Source organism: Pseudophryne corroboree, chromosome 9 (assembly GCF_028390025.1).
Source record: "Pseudophryne corroboree isolate aPseCor3 chromosome 9, aPseCor3.hap2, whole genome shotgun sequence".
NCBI lineage: Eukaryota > Metazoa > Chordata > Amphibia > Anura > Myobatrachidae > Pseudophryne > Pseudophryne corroboree.
Window position 1 is genome coordinate 471,186,370 of NC_086452.1, and position 14,569 is coordinate 471,200,938.

The window sequence follows — 14,569 nt, forward strand, 5'->3', positions numbered from 1 at the left end:
AGTCCCCGGGCTCCAAAGCCAGAACAATAGAGCAAAGAGTTTCCATACGAAACTTGGAGACCTTCACAAACTTGTTCAAGGACTTGAGGTTGAGAATGGGCAGGGAGGAACCATTCGGTTTTGGGACTAGGAACAGCTGTGAATAGAACCACCTGCCTCTCTGAGCCAGAGGCACCTGTACTACCACTCCTGTGTCCAGGAGGGACTGTACCACCAAATAAAGAGTTTTTGCCTTTACCTGATTCGAAGGGATGTTTGTCAGGCAAAATTGATGAGGGGGACGTTTCTTGAAGGATATGGCGTATCCGTGAGTGACGACTTCCATTACCCAGGCGGCTGAAGTGGTCTTCAACTATACCTGGGTAAACCGTAGAAGTCAGCCTCCCACTCTGGGATCCCCCAGGGGGAGGCCCGCCCCGTCATGCACCAGCTTGTCTGATTTGGAAGCAGGCTGAAAGGCAGCCCAGGCACGTTTAGGTTTGGGCTTAGTGGTTTTGGAAGTGCGAGCCTGTTTCGGGTAACACCTGACCCTTTGCTTTACTTGGATGTCGAAAGGAACGAAAGGAAGTACTCTTAACCTTCGGGCCGAAGGAGCAGTACTAGGTAGACATGCTGTCTTAGCGGGAGCTAAATCAGCAACAACATTGTTGAGATCTTCACCAAAAAGCATGCTCCCCTTGAAGGGGAGCACATCCAGGGTTTTCTAAGAGTCCAGATCCACAGACCAGGACCGCAACCAGAGAATCCGGCGAGCCGTGACAATATACGAGAGACATTGTCTAGCATTATCAGAAAAATTGGACGGCAGCTCCGCTTCCACCTCCTGAGCCCACGCTTCAATAGCTTCTGCAGCCCAAGTAGCCGCAATAGTGGGCCGGTGCACAGCTCCCGCAAGGGTATAAATAGACTTTAAGCAACCCTCCACAAGCTCATCCGTCGGTTCCTTCAGAGAGGTGACGGTAGTTACAGGCAGAGCAGAGGACACCACCAGCCGAGTGACTCGCGAGTCCACCGGTGGCGGCGTTTCCCAATTTTTGCTTAACTCTGCAGCGAGGGGATAGTGAGCTAGCATCTTCTTGTGAGGTGTGAATTTCTTTCCTGGATTTTTCCTGGATTCCTGACGTCTATCAACTAAGTGGTCAGAATGAGGCAAAATGTATTTGGTAACCTTCTGACGATTGAATCTATCAGGTTTCTTAGAGGCAACGACAGGTTCCGGGTCATCATCAATTTGAAGAATCAGCCTGATAGCCTCTAATAGGTCAGGAACATCCACCTGTGAAACAGATTCCACATCAGAAGAATCTGGATCAGTGTCTGAGGGCTCAGTATACACGCCATCCTCATCGGACGAAGTATCTGAAATATGAGTGGATTGTGAGGAAGTAATGGCCCGCTTAGAGGACCCCTTGGTCTTAGGCGGGCGAGGGTTATGTTTCTGTTTAGTCAATGAGTGATTCAATTGCTGTAACTGAGAGGACAGCATATCTGCCCATGGCGAGTTAACCGCAGGGACGATATGTGGCTGTAAAGGCACGTGAGGTACCATAGGGGTGTAAGTCTAGTTACCAGCGTAGTCAGTAAATTAGAGAAAGTAGCCCAAGGCGGGTCGTGATGTGCCGCCGTTGCTACAGACTGACTGGGGGGTAAGGAACCCCCAGAACCTGAACCCTCCACTGCTATGTTTTCCACTAATGCATCTGCGGCATCACCACCACGTATTGCGGGATCAGCCACAGAACCATCGCCCCTTCTAGCTGACATGATATGAAAGCGTAAACCACGGGCGACACAGTACAATATCAGCAGATATAATACCTAACCAAGAACCCCCTGTGCAGTGTGACAGCACAAACAGAGGATTCAGGAGGTATATGGTGACTGAAAATCACAGAGAAAAATAAAAATAACTATATCCTGTGAAATACATATATCAGATAACTAGGTGCTTCATCGCGCCCTACGGGCGCTCTTCACACCGTCGCAAGGGGCTACGCCCCCTTAACCCTTGCATGCCTTTCTGGGGTTTAATATTTGTATTATATGGAGTATTACCTGCATTCCTTTGTTAGTGGTTAAATATTGCACAATGAAAGGGCGTGCGATGGTGAAGGAGGCGCAGCCCCTTGCGACGGCGTGAATAGCACCTGCAGGGCACGATGTACAGAATGTAGCGGGTGCGGGGGGGACTGCGGATGGTGTCTGTAGATGCTGCGGGTGGAGGGGAGGCAGAAGTGGGGGTGGGGCCCGGATGGGGAAGGTTCGGGAGGTGCTGCGCGTGGGGGAGGGGCAGAGGAGTGGGGGATGCAGATGGGGGAGGGGTCCGGAGGCACTGCAGGTGGGGGAGGGGCAGGGGTGCCACGGGTGGGAGAGGGGCAGGGGTGCCACGGGTGGGAGAGGGGCAGGTGTGGGGATGTTGTGGATGGGTGAAGGGTTCCGGAGGAGCTGTGGGATGGGTGTGCCGGGGGTTGGGTAGGGGACCGCAGGCACCATGGGTAGGGTAGGGGCAGGTACGGGTGTTGCGGCGGATGGGAAAGGAGGTCCGGAGGTGCTGCAGGTGGTGGAGGGGCAGGTGCGGGGGTGCCATTGGTGGGGGAGGGGTGGGTGAGGGGGGGGACCGCTGATGGAGGAGGGTGTCTGCAGATGCTGCGGGTGGAGGGGGGCAGGTGTGGGGGGAGACGTATAAGGGGGGTGAATGGTGGAAGGGGCCTGGAGGTGCTGTGGGTGGTGAAGGGGTGGAGGAGTGGGAGCCACGGGTGGTGTAGGGGGTCTGGAGGCACAGCATATGGGGGAGGGGTGGAGTGCCGCATGTGGTGGAGGGGAAGGTGCGGAGGTGTAGTGCATTGGGGAGAGGTCTGGAGGCGCTGCGGGTACTGTACATGCCATAAAAGGTAGTTGGAGGGTATGCAGTAACACGGCCAGGACAGGGGTGACAGGGTCAGTACAGGGTTGACGGGGCCAGGACAGGGGTGACGGTGCCAGGACAGGGGTGACGGGGCCAGGACAGGGGTGACGGGGCCAGGACAGGGGTGACGGGGCCAGGACAGAAATGATAGGGACAGGATAGGGGTGACAGGGCCAGGGTAGGGGCGGCAGGACCAGGACAGGGGTGACGGGGCCAGTATAGGGTTGACAGGGCAAGCACAGGGGTGACAGGGCCAGGATAGGGGTAACAGGGCCAGCATAAGGGTGACAGGGCCAGGATAAGGGTGAAAGGGCCAGAATAAGGGTGGCAGGGCAAGGCCAGGGGTGACAGGGACATGACAGAACACAGGGCACGGGAGAGATTGGTATTAGGGACAAAACAGTGGTGACAGACAGATGTGTCTTACCGGAGTCACTGCTGCTGGCTGCTGCTGTTCCATTCCAACCTGTTGGGATCTGCTGCTGCTGGAGACTTGGCATGGCTGACTCTCTCAGGCTGGAGTCCTGCTTTCTCTGCCAGTCCGCATCCCTCCCCCCCTCCTCAGTCACACACCGCAGACCTCGCGCAGCTGCCGGGCACTGTGGTAAGGTGAGACTGGAAATGACTGGTTAGCCCCCAGGAGATGCTGCGGCTGGAGGGAGGAGGGGGTCATAGCATGCACGTGGCGCGGACCTCACGGCTTCCGGGCACTGTGGTAAGGGGAGACTGGGAGTGACTGGTTAGCTCCCAGGAGACTCTGCGGCTGGAGGGAGGAGTGGGTCAGAGCCTGCAAGCAGCTCGGATTTCTGCAGCGCTACCCGCCAGCTAAAGTGTGTGAATGAGCTGGGCGCACTCCACTGCGGGTGGCAGCGCTGCAGCTAGCGGTGGGGTTGCCGGGGCTGGAGATAACAGAGGCAGTATGGAACCTGCACAGCGGCAGGTGCCCCACTAAACTGCAGCTAAGAAGCGTGGAGTGTGTCAGAAAGTGACGCTCCTCCGCACCAGAGAGACCCTGCTGAGTATGCCGATGTGGGGGGTCAAGCACACAGTGAGCCGGTGCCCGTCTGTCTGTATGACATACCCCTCACACACCCCCATACCTCCCAAATGTCCCGATTTTCGCGGGACAGTCCCATTTTTTGGGGTCTGTCCCGCTGTCCCACCCGCGGGTCGAAGTGTCCGGCGGTGGTGGGGGGGGGGGGGGGGGCAGTTGGAAAGCTCCTGTACTCGCTGTTCTGCTTAGCAGAGCAGCGGTGAATAGTGGAGACAGAGGGAGAGGGGGCATCAGGGGGTACGGATTACGGGGGGGGTTCCAGCAGCAGAGCCGGATTAAGGGGGGGGGGGGGGGGTGGCCAGGGGATACGTACCGTTGGCCCCACAGTTTTAGGGGGCCCCCCGGCTGGAGTAGCTCTGTCCCAGCTCAGAAGCTCCCCCCGTCCTGCCAGCAACAGCGGCAGCATTGTGCTACAGTCAGCACACGCTGCTGCATATTGGCAGGTCTGTGGTGTTGCAGGGAGGCAGCAGTCTCCCTGCTTTCTTCTCCCTGTGCGGGTGTGTAGGGGGAGCGACCACGTCCTCTGGATTTAGCCCTAGCTGAGGGGTCAAAATCCCATAAAAAAAAAAAAATAATAATCGGAATTTGCATAAGGGGGCGTGGCCGCGCGGGCCGCGATTAGGCCACGCCCCCAACCCACAGCAGGCACAGCAATGAGATAGGGCTCCCCTGTCTCAAGTGCCCTGTGCCCCCCGGACTCATAATCAGCCCCTGGGGGCATGCCAGCAGCTCACAGAGCGCTGGGCAAGCCCCCTCACTGACGAAAACGGGGGCCCTCCCGTGAAGCCACGCCCCCTTTTCGCCGAGTGTGTTTCCCTCCTTCTGTCTGGAGAAAGCTCCTGCAGAAAGCTGGGAGGTATGCACCCCTGCCTGTGACATGCCCAATGCCCATGCTATCTGCTCCTAGTCTCCTGTAGATTTGGCCAGATCTCTGTGACTCATTTGAATAACTCCGCCCACTGTTGTGACTCCGCCCAGCGTTAGCAAATGAATCACAAGGTCACAGAATAGGGCTATTATATAGGAGATAACCCTGACGCACTTAGCCCCCTCAGGGTACAGAATATAGGGATAGCAATATGAGTGAGATACACAAAGTAGATATCACACAGCAGCTATATGCACACACACAGTCACATGTACAATGCAGAAATTATGACATGCAATAAAACTGCACTGGACTAGCAATACAAAGTAGTACTAAGTAAAGCTATATAGGTATATAGATATAACAATGCACAGTAAAGACTGGATGTATATCACAGGGTACTTGTACTATATAACCCTGAATTAATGCACTGTTTCTTAACTAACACTGTCAGCAGACATGCAGAATACTTAAGTGTCCGGTAAAATGCACAGCGCTGACATGCAGGCGGCTTTACAGAGGAGGCTTTGCCCAAACAGTCCCAGGAACAGTGCAGCTGAGTGTAATGGCGCCCAAACGCTGACAGGGAGTGAGGGAGACAGAGATGCAGCTCCAGGGCGGGAACATTAGCAGTAAATGGCGCCTGGGGCTGGGGGAGGGGCTACAGGTCAGAGCCTTATCCCTTTGCTGGACTTCACTACCGGGTACTGCGGGCTTTAGAAAATAAGAATTTACTTACCGATAATTCTATTTCTCGTAGTCCGTAGTAAATGCTGGGGACTCCGTAAGGACCATGGGGAATAGCGGCTCCGCAGGAGACTGGGCACAAAAGAAAAGCTTTAGAACTACCTGGTGTGCACTGGCTCCTCCCCCTATGACCCTCCTCCAAGCCTCAGTTAGGATACTGTGCCCGGACGAGCGTACACAATAAGGAAGGATTTTGAGTCCCGGGTAAGACTCATACCAGCCACACCAATCACACCGTACAACTCGTGATCTAAACCCAGTTAACAGCATGATAACAGAGGAGCCTCTAGAAAAGATGGCTCACTACAGCAATAACCCGATTTTTTGGTAACAATAACTATGTACCAGTATTGCAGACAATCCGCACTTGGGATGGGCGCCCAGCATCCACTACGGACTACGAGAAATAGAATTATCGGTAAGTAAATTCTTATTTTCTCTAACGTCCTAAGTGGATGCTGGGGACTCCGTAAGGACCATGGGGATTATACCAAAGCTCCCAAACGGGCGGGAGAGTGCGGATGACTCTGCAGCACCAAATGAGAGAACTCCAGGTCCTCCTCAGCCAGGGTATCAATTTTGTAGAATTTTACAAACGTATTTGCTCCTGACCAAGTAGCTGCTCGGCAAAGTTGTAAAGCCGAGACCCCTCGGGCAGCCGCCCAAGATGAGCCCATCTTCCTTGTGGAGTGGGCATTTACAGATTTTTGGCTGTGGCAGGCCTGCCACAGAATGTGCAAGCTGAATTGTACTACAAATCCAACGAGCAATAGTCTGCTTAGAAGCAGGAGCACCCAGCTTGTTGGGTGCATACAGGATAAACAGCGAGTCAGATTTTCTGACTCCAGCCGTCCTGGAAATATATATTTTCAGGGCCCTGACAACGTCTAGCAACTTGGAGTCCTCCAAGTCCCTAGTAGCCGCAGGCACCACAATAGGTTGGTTCAGGTGAAACGCTGAAAACCACCTTAGGGAGAAACTGAGGACGAGTCCTCAATTCCGCCCTGTCCGAATGGAAAATCAGATAAGGGCTTTTACAGGATAAAGCCGCCAATTCTGACACGCGCCTGGCCCAGGCCAGGGCCAACAGCATGACCACTTTCCATGTGAGATATTTTAACCACAGATTTAAGTGGTTCAAACCAATGTGACTTTTTGGAACCCAAAAACTACATTGAGATCCCAAGGTGCCACTGGAGGCACAAAAGGAGGCTGTATATGCAGTACAAAAATATGGAACAAACCAACCTAGGTTGGAAGGGGCGCTGCGAGCGTGTTTCCAATTAACCGTGTGTATAGCAGCTGCCTGGGTAGGCCAGTTACACCTATATGGAATCGCAAAACAATATAACAACAGAATAGGCTGCGCTTAGAGATGAATTGTCATAACAACTGGTAAAATTTATTATACTTAAAATCTGTCAATTAGGACAATTAAAAAATGCATATACATTGCTTAAAATAACCTCTGATCATAATGTTGACAACAATTAAGCCTGTTCCAAATTAACCGTGAGACCCTGTTATTTGAAACCAAATGGATCCTGGGGCTATAGCATAGTCCCTGGGCTGGAAAGTATGTCCCAATGCTGGAGGATTAACAGTTCCAAAAAGATGCAAGATTTATGGAAAGTCCTCACCAGTATTGCGTATGGATGAACAAAGTCCAGTCCTTTGATAATGGATATGGTTCCAATGGAGCAGTATGTAGGGTCCGCGGTGGTCCAAGCTGAGGTGGTAGGTTGTAGTAGATTGATCAGAGGGCTCACACCTGACGCGTTTCACAGCTTATCTGCTGCTTTTTCAAAGGTGACTGTGGTTCACAACTGACAGTGTATTTATACTATAGCTGATTACTTCATTACAGACATGTGTATGAACAATTCATCTCTTTATATATATCAAACTTTACAAATAGACATTTTTTCATTGATCTAATTAGACTCAGAGGCATAATAATTAAAAAATAATTGTGTTTGTTTATTGAAAGATGATTTAAATTCATTTTGAATCGAAACCGGAGGTGTTGGAACGCACGCGGCTCCTTTTATTTCCGGTATATGGAACGCACTTGTTGCCGCGGTAACGGAACTTGTTACCCTCACCAATCTTAACATGACTTTACAGTCATGTGACCTACATGGCTTAGTGTAATGTCCGTATAGTGGACTATGCAGAGGCTGTGTTGTATCCGGTCTGTGACCCGCAATCGTTACCTTGACGATGGAGTGTGTTTCCACCTCCACGTCATGGTTCTATGCGGTCACGTGATCGGACTCTTCGGAAAATTTACAAAGCCAACATTGTTCCTTTAGGTGTCATTTCATCATTATATAAAGTAAACACTATTCGGTTTATACTTTAAGAAGACCAGCAAAGCTTACATATTATATATATTTTTGTTTATATCGTGTGCATTTTCAGAGATGCATCCTTAATAATAAATTTCACAATGTCACTTATATAGATGCCCATGTCTACGTCAATAGGCTTATAAAAGGGACATTATAATTATAATTCAGTAGAAGTGTATCTACCACCTACTGATGTTATACCATAATTAATGTATTATATAAATTCGTATATGTGTTACTTCTATACGTAAATAGACAAGATACATTCATTGTAAATGACCTGATTCTAGAACCATTTATAAAAATATATAGAGTTTGATAGAAATGGTACTCAACATTACTATAGGAAGCTGTTATGATCCTATATAGTGGTAGTTCTGACAACTTATCTTTTTGTATGTTATTGTAAAAAATGATACTGACATAATATCCTTTTGTGTAGTCATAGAAAAAATGCACATGTGTACACGTCCACCCCCATCTGACGTGCACACATGTACACCTCTCCATCCCCACCACTTTAATCTCAATTTTGTATTTTTATTATTATTTTTGTGTTTATTATTATTGTTGTTGTTAATTACTCCATTCATACTTAGAAAAGAAATTTTTTCAAATATGCTCAATATTTATTAATACTACAGTAATTGATTCAGATGACACAATTGAGTTCTACTGATTCGTTTAAACCTGCTGGAAAGATGCTGTTCATTTTCAGCATCCAATAAACTTCCTGTCTACATAAAGTTTTATAACGGTCTCCACCGCGTAAGGTTCTAGGTATAAATTCTAAACCCAGTACCTTAAGACATTTTGGATTACCGTAATGATTGTCGGCATAGTGTTTTGACACACTGTGTGTATGAATTTTCTTAATAATATTTCTGCGGTGTTCGAGAAATCTCGTTTTTAGGGGGCGGGTGGTTCTGCCAATATACTTCAGACCACAGCCGCATGTTAACATATAGATTATGTAGGAGGTATTACAATTCATATAAGATTTTAGCTCATAGAGATTCTCTCCTTCATCATCATTAACCCTGAGTGTGTGGTCGGCTGTATATTTACAGGTCAAGCATCTAGTTCCTCCACATTTGTAGAATCCCTTTATTTTTGTATTGGTGTTCACAGAGCTATCCTTTTCCTTAATTACTTTTAAATGGCTTGGTGCTAATATGTTTTTAAAGGACCTGTTTTTCCGGAAAATGAAATTTGGTTCTTTAGGGAGAAGGTTTACCAATATATTATCCTGTTTTAAGATGTCATAGTTCTTAGTGACAATCTTTTTGATATCCATATAACTACTATTGTAGGTGGAAATAAACGACATGTCAGTCTTCACATCTTTATCATCTTTATTTAATTTCTTTTTGGATGGATTTAGGAGTTCATCTCTATTTAATTCCCTAACTTCTTTAAACGCTTTTTGTACTAAGTGATTTGGATACCCTCTATCTGCGAAAGAGTCTATCATAGTTTTGGCTTGATTATCAAAAATGTGTAAATCTGAACAATTTCTCCTAATGCGGAGAAGTTGACTCTTAGGAATATTTCTTTTCCAGATAAGTTAAATATATTTTTTGCTAAGGTTTTTCTCCTATCATTTTTAGTCTTTTTGATGTTTCTTTCTTCCCTCCCCTTCTTCCTCTAGGCTTGGAGTTCTTCCTCTTTTTTTCCTCCATTCTCTGTCCCTGTCCCGGGCTCCCTGCTGTCGTTGTTCTAAAAAATCTCCTGTTGTATTGTGATGTATAGAGAAAAACCTTAGCAAAAAATATATTTAACTTATCTTCAAAAAAATTAACAGAGAGCGAAATACAATTACTAGCAAAAGGTTTAAAATTCTCCCCCACTGCACCTCCCAACATTTTTGACCTATTTGTAGAACTAAACCGGTTTGTAAGGACTCTATGCAGGTAAAAACATTTTGCTAAACAGACCCTGTCTAGGAGGGTGGAGGAAGCTTACCCCATCCTGCTAGATACAGGAGACATGACAGCGATAAACATCCTTACAGAACTTCTTGAGGAAAGTTCAGTTGAAAAATCACAAGAGATCAAGATCTTTGACATTAACAATGAACCTAAACGTTTTAAGAACAAGTCCGATTTCTACCCTATAAAATCCAAAGGAACAAGTATAGAGAGCTTCTACAAAACCACTTTGGATGACTTCAAAAAATTATGTATTGAAAATTCCAAAACCAATAACAAAAACAAAAATAATAAAAACAATCTCAATAAATGGGAGAAAAAAGCTCTGCTTAAACTTACTAAAGATAGTTCTATCATCATTAAAGCTGCAGATAAGGGGGGGGGGCTCATTATACAAGACCGCACAGATTATATTTCAGAAGCTAAACGACAATTAGGAGATAAAAATTTCTACAAAATACTACCCAATGATCCAACAGAAAAATATCTTTTAGAACTTGAGAATTTACTCTCAGAAGCAGTTAATGATGACATTATAACGAAAGAAGAGTCTAGATTTTTGCATCATCCTCACCCAACAACACCCATTTATTATCACCTCCCCAAGATACACAAATCCCTCACATCACCTCCTGGTCGTCCTATTATTTCTGGTGTTGATTCTCTCACATCTAATTTATCCCATTATGTTGATTCTTTTTTACAGCCACGTGTCTCTACCCTGAGGTCACACATCAAAGATACCACCCACTTTTTAAACTTAATTAGTGAAATCAAGTGGAAGGAGTCTTACGCATTTCTAACATTGGATGTACAAAGCTTGTACTCCAATAAACCCCATGATCTAGGGACATGTATTATTGCGAATAGACTAACAAAAGATGGGGACCTCAGGGAGAGACACAAACAATTTCTTTTGGATTCTATTTCCTTTATACTGAAACACAATTATTTTTTATTTTTGGACACTTTTTATCCCCAGGTGATGGGAACAGCGATGGGGACCAGGTTCGCGCCGAGCTACGCCAACCTCTACATGGGCGAGGTCGAAGACCAGCTCGTGTGGGGGGGCGGGTTCGGCGCCAACCTGGTCCTCTACGGACGCTACATAGATGATTTATTTATAATTTGGGATGGGGATTACACTTCTGCCCTTTCATTTGTTTCTCACTTAAATAATAATTCTTTCAATCTCACTTTTACTCACTGTTATAACACTTCCCATATTAATTTTTTGGATATTTCGTTAGAAATTAAAGATCATGAAATTACCACACGAAATTACACTAAAGAAACAAGTACAAATTCCTATTTACACTTTAACAGTGCTCATCTTCCAATATGGAAAAGAAATATTCCTAAGAGTCAACTTCTCCGCATTAGGAGAAATTGTTCAGATTTACACATTTTTGATAATCAAGCCAAAACTATGATAGACTCTTTCGCAGATAGAGGGTATCCAGATCACTTAGTACAAAAAGCGTTTAAAGAAGTTAGGGAATTAAATAGAGATGAACTCCTAAATCCATCCAAAAAGAAATTAAATAAAGATGATAAAGATGTGAAGACTGACATGTCGTTTATTTCCACCTACAATAGTAGTTATATGGATATCAAAAAGATTGTCACTAAGAACTATGACATCTTAAAACAGGATAATATATTGGTAAACCTTCTCCCTAAAGAACCAAATTTCATTTTCCGGAAAAACAGGTCCTTTAAAAACATATTAGCACCAAGCCATTTAAAAGTAATTAAGGAAAAGGATAGCTCTGTGAACACCAATTGGCTATCACAACATAATACAAAAATAAAGGGATTCTACAAATGTGGAGGAACTAGATGCTTGACCTGTAAATATACAGCCGACCACACACTCAGGGTTAATGATGATGAAGGAGAGAATCTCTATGAGCTAAAATCTTATATGAATTGTAATACCTCCTACATAATCTATATGTTAACATGCGGCTGTGGTCTGAAGTATATTGGCAGAACCACCCGCCCCCTAAAAACGAGATTTCTCGAACACCGCAGAAATATTATTAAGAAAATTCATACACACAGTGTGTCAAAACACTATGCCGACAATCATTACGGTAATCCAAAATGTCTTAAGGTACTGGGTTTAGAATTTATACCTAGAACCTTACGCGGTGGAGACCGTTATAAAACTTTATGTAGACAGGAAGTTTATTGGATGCTGAAAATGAACAGCATCTTTCCAGCAGGTTTAAACGAATCAGTAGAACTCAATTGTGTCATCTGAATCAATTACTGTAGTATTAATAAATATTGAGCATATTTGAAAACATTTCTTTTCTAAGTATGAATGGAGTAATTAACAACAACAATAATAATAAACACAAAAATAATAATAAAAATACAAAATTGAGATTAAAGTGGTGGGGATGGAGAGGTGTACATGTGTGCACGTCAGATGGGGGTGGACGTGTACACATGTGCATTTTTTCTATGACTACACAAAAGGATATTATGTCAGTATCATTTTTTACAATAACATACAAAAAGATAAGTTGTCAGAACTACCACTATATAGGATCATAACAGCTTCCTATAGTAATGTTGAGTACCATTTCTATCAAACTCTATATATTTTTATAAATGGTTCTAGAATCAGGTCATTTACAATGAATGTATCTTGTCTATTTACGTATAGAAGTAACACATATACGAATTTATATAATACATTAATTATGGTATAACATCAGTAGGTGGTAGATACACTTCTACTGAATTATAATTATAATGTCCCTTTTATAAGCCTATTGACGTAGACATGGGCATCTATATAAGTGACATTGTGAAATTTATTATTAAGGATGCATCTCTGAAAATGCACACGATATAAACAAAAATATATATAATATGTAAGCTTTGCTGGTCTTCTTAAAGTATAAACCGAATAGTGTTTACTTTATATAATGATGAAATGACACCTAAAGGAACAATGTTGGCTTTGTAAATTTTCCGAAGAGTCCGATCACGTGACCGCATAGAACCATGACGTGGAGGTGGAAACACACTCCATCGTCAAGGTAACGATTGCGGGTCACAGACCGGATACAACACAGCCTCTGCATAGTCCACTATACGGACATTACACTAAGCCATGTAGGTCACATGACTGTAAAGTCATGTTAAGATTGGTGAGGGTAACAAGTTCCGTTACCGCGGCAACAAGTGCGTTCCATATACCGGAAATAAAAGGAGCCGCGTGCGTTCCAACACCTCCGGTTTCGATTCAAAATGAATTTAAATCATCTTTCAATAAACAAACACAATTATTTTTTAATTATTATGCCTCTGAGTCTAATTAGATCAATGAAAAAATGTCTATTTGTAAAGTTTGATATATATAAAGAGATGAATTGTTCATACACATGTCTGTAATGAAGTAATCAGCTATAGTATAAATACACTGTCAGTTGTGAACCACAGTCACCTTTGAAAAAGCAGCAGATAAGCTGTGAAACGCGTCAGGTGTGAGCCCTCTGATCAATCTACTACAACCTACCACCTCAGCTTGGACCACCGCGGACCCTACATACTGCTCCATTGGAACCATATCCATTATCAAAGGACTGGACTTTGTTCATCCATACGCAATACTGGTGAGGACTTTCCATAAATCTTGCATCTTTTTGGAACTGTTAATCCTCCAGCATTGGGACATACTTTCCAGCCCAGGGACTATGCTATAGCCCCAGGATCCATTTGGTTTCAAATAACAGGGTCTCACGGTTAATTTGGAACAGGCTTAATTGTTGTCAACATTATGATCAGAGGTTATTTTAAGCAATGTATATGCATTTTTTAATTGTCCTAATTGACAGATTTTAAGTATAATAAATTTTACCAGTTGTTATGACAATTCATCTCTAAGCGCAGCCTATTCTGTTGTTATATTGTATATGCAGTACCCCTTTTACAACGTCTGAACTTCAGGGACTGAAGCTAGTTCTTTTTGGAAGAAAATTGACAGGGACGAAATTTGAACCTTAATGGACCCCAATTTCAGGCCCATAGACACTCCTGTTTGCAGGAAATGTAGGAATCGACCCAGTTGAATTTCCTCCGTCGGGCCTTACTGGCCTCGCACCACGCAACATATTTTCGCCAAATGCGGTGATAATGTTTTGCGGTTACATCCTTCCTGGCTTTGATCAGGATAGGGATGACTTCATCCGGAATGCCTTTTTTCCTTCAGGATCCGGCGTTCAACCGCCATGCCGTCAAACGCAGTCGCGGTAAGTCTTGGAACAGACAGGGTCCTTGCTGGAGCAGGTCCCTTCTTAGAGGTAGAGGCCACGGATCCTCCGTGAGCATCTCTTGAAGTTCCGGTTACCAAGTCCTTCTTGGCCAATCCGGAGCCACGAATATAGTGCTTACTCCTCTCCATCTTATCAATCTCAGTACCTTGGGTATGAGAGGCAGAGGAGGGAACACATACACTGACTGGTACACCCACGGTGTTACCAGAGCGTCCACAGCTATTGCCTGAGGGTCCCTTGACCTGGCGCAATACCTGTCGAGTTTTTCCCAACGGTTTATAATCATGTGGAAGACTTCTGGGTGAAGTCCCCACTCTCCCGGGTGGAGGTCGTGTCTGCTGAGGAAGTCTGCTTCCCAGTTGTCCACTCCCGGAATTGCTGACAGTGCTATCACATGATTTTCCGCCCAGCGAAG

The 14,569-nt window shown here is 45.2% G+C and overlaps 1 protein-coding gene across 2 annotated transcripts in view; it reads right to left on the reverse strand.

Moving 5' to 3' along the window:
- Window positions 1-14,569, reverse strand: part of BAP1 (BRCA1 associated protein 1) — a 152,134-nt gene that overhangs the window by 22,039 nt on the left and 115,526 nt on the right. The gene's annotated exons all lie outside the window — the stretch shown is intronic.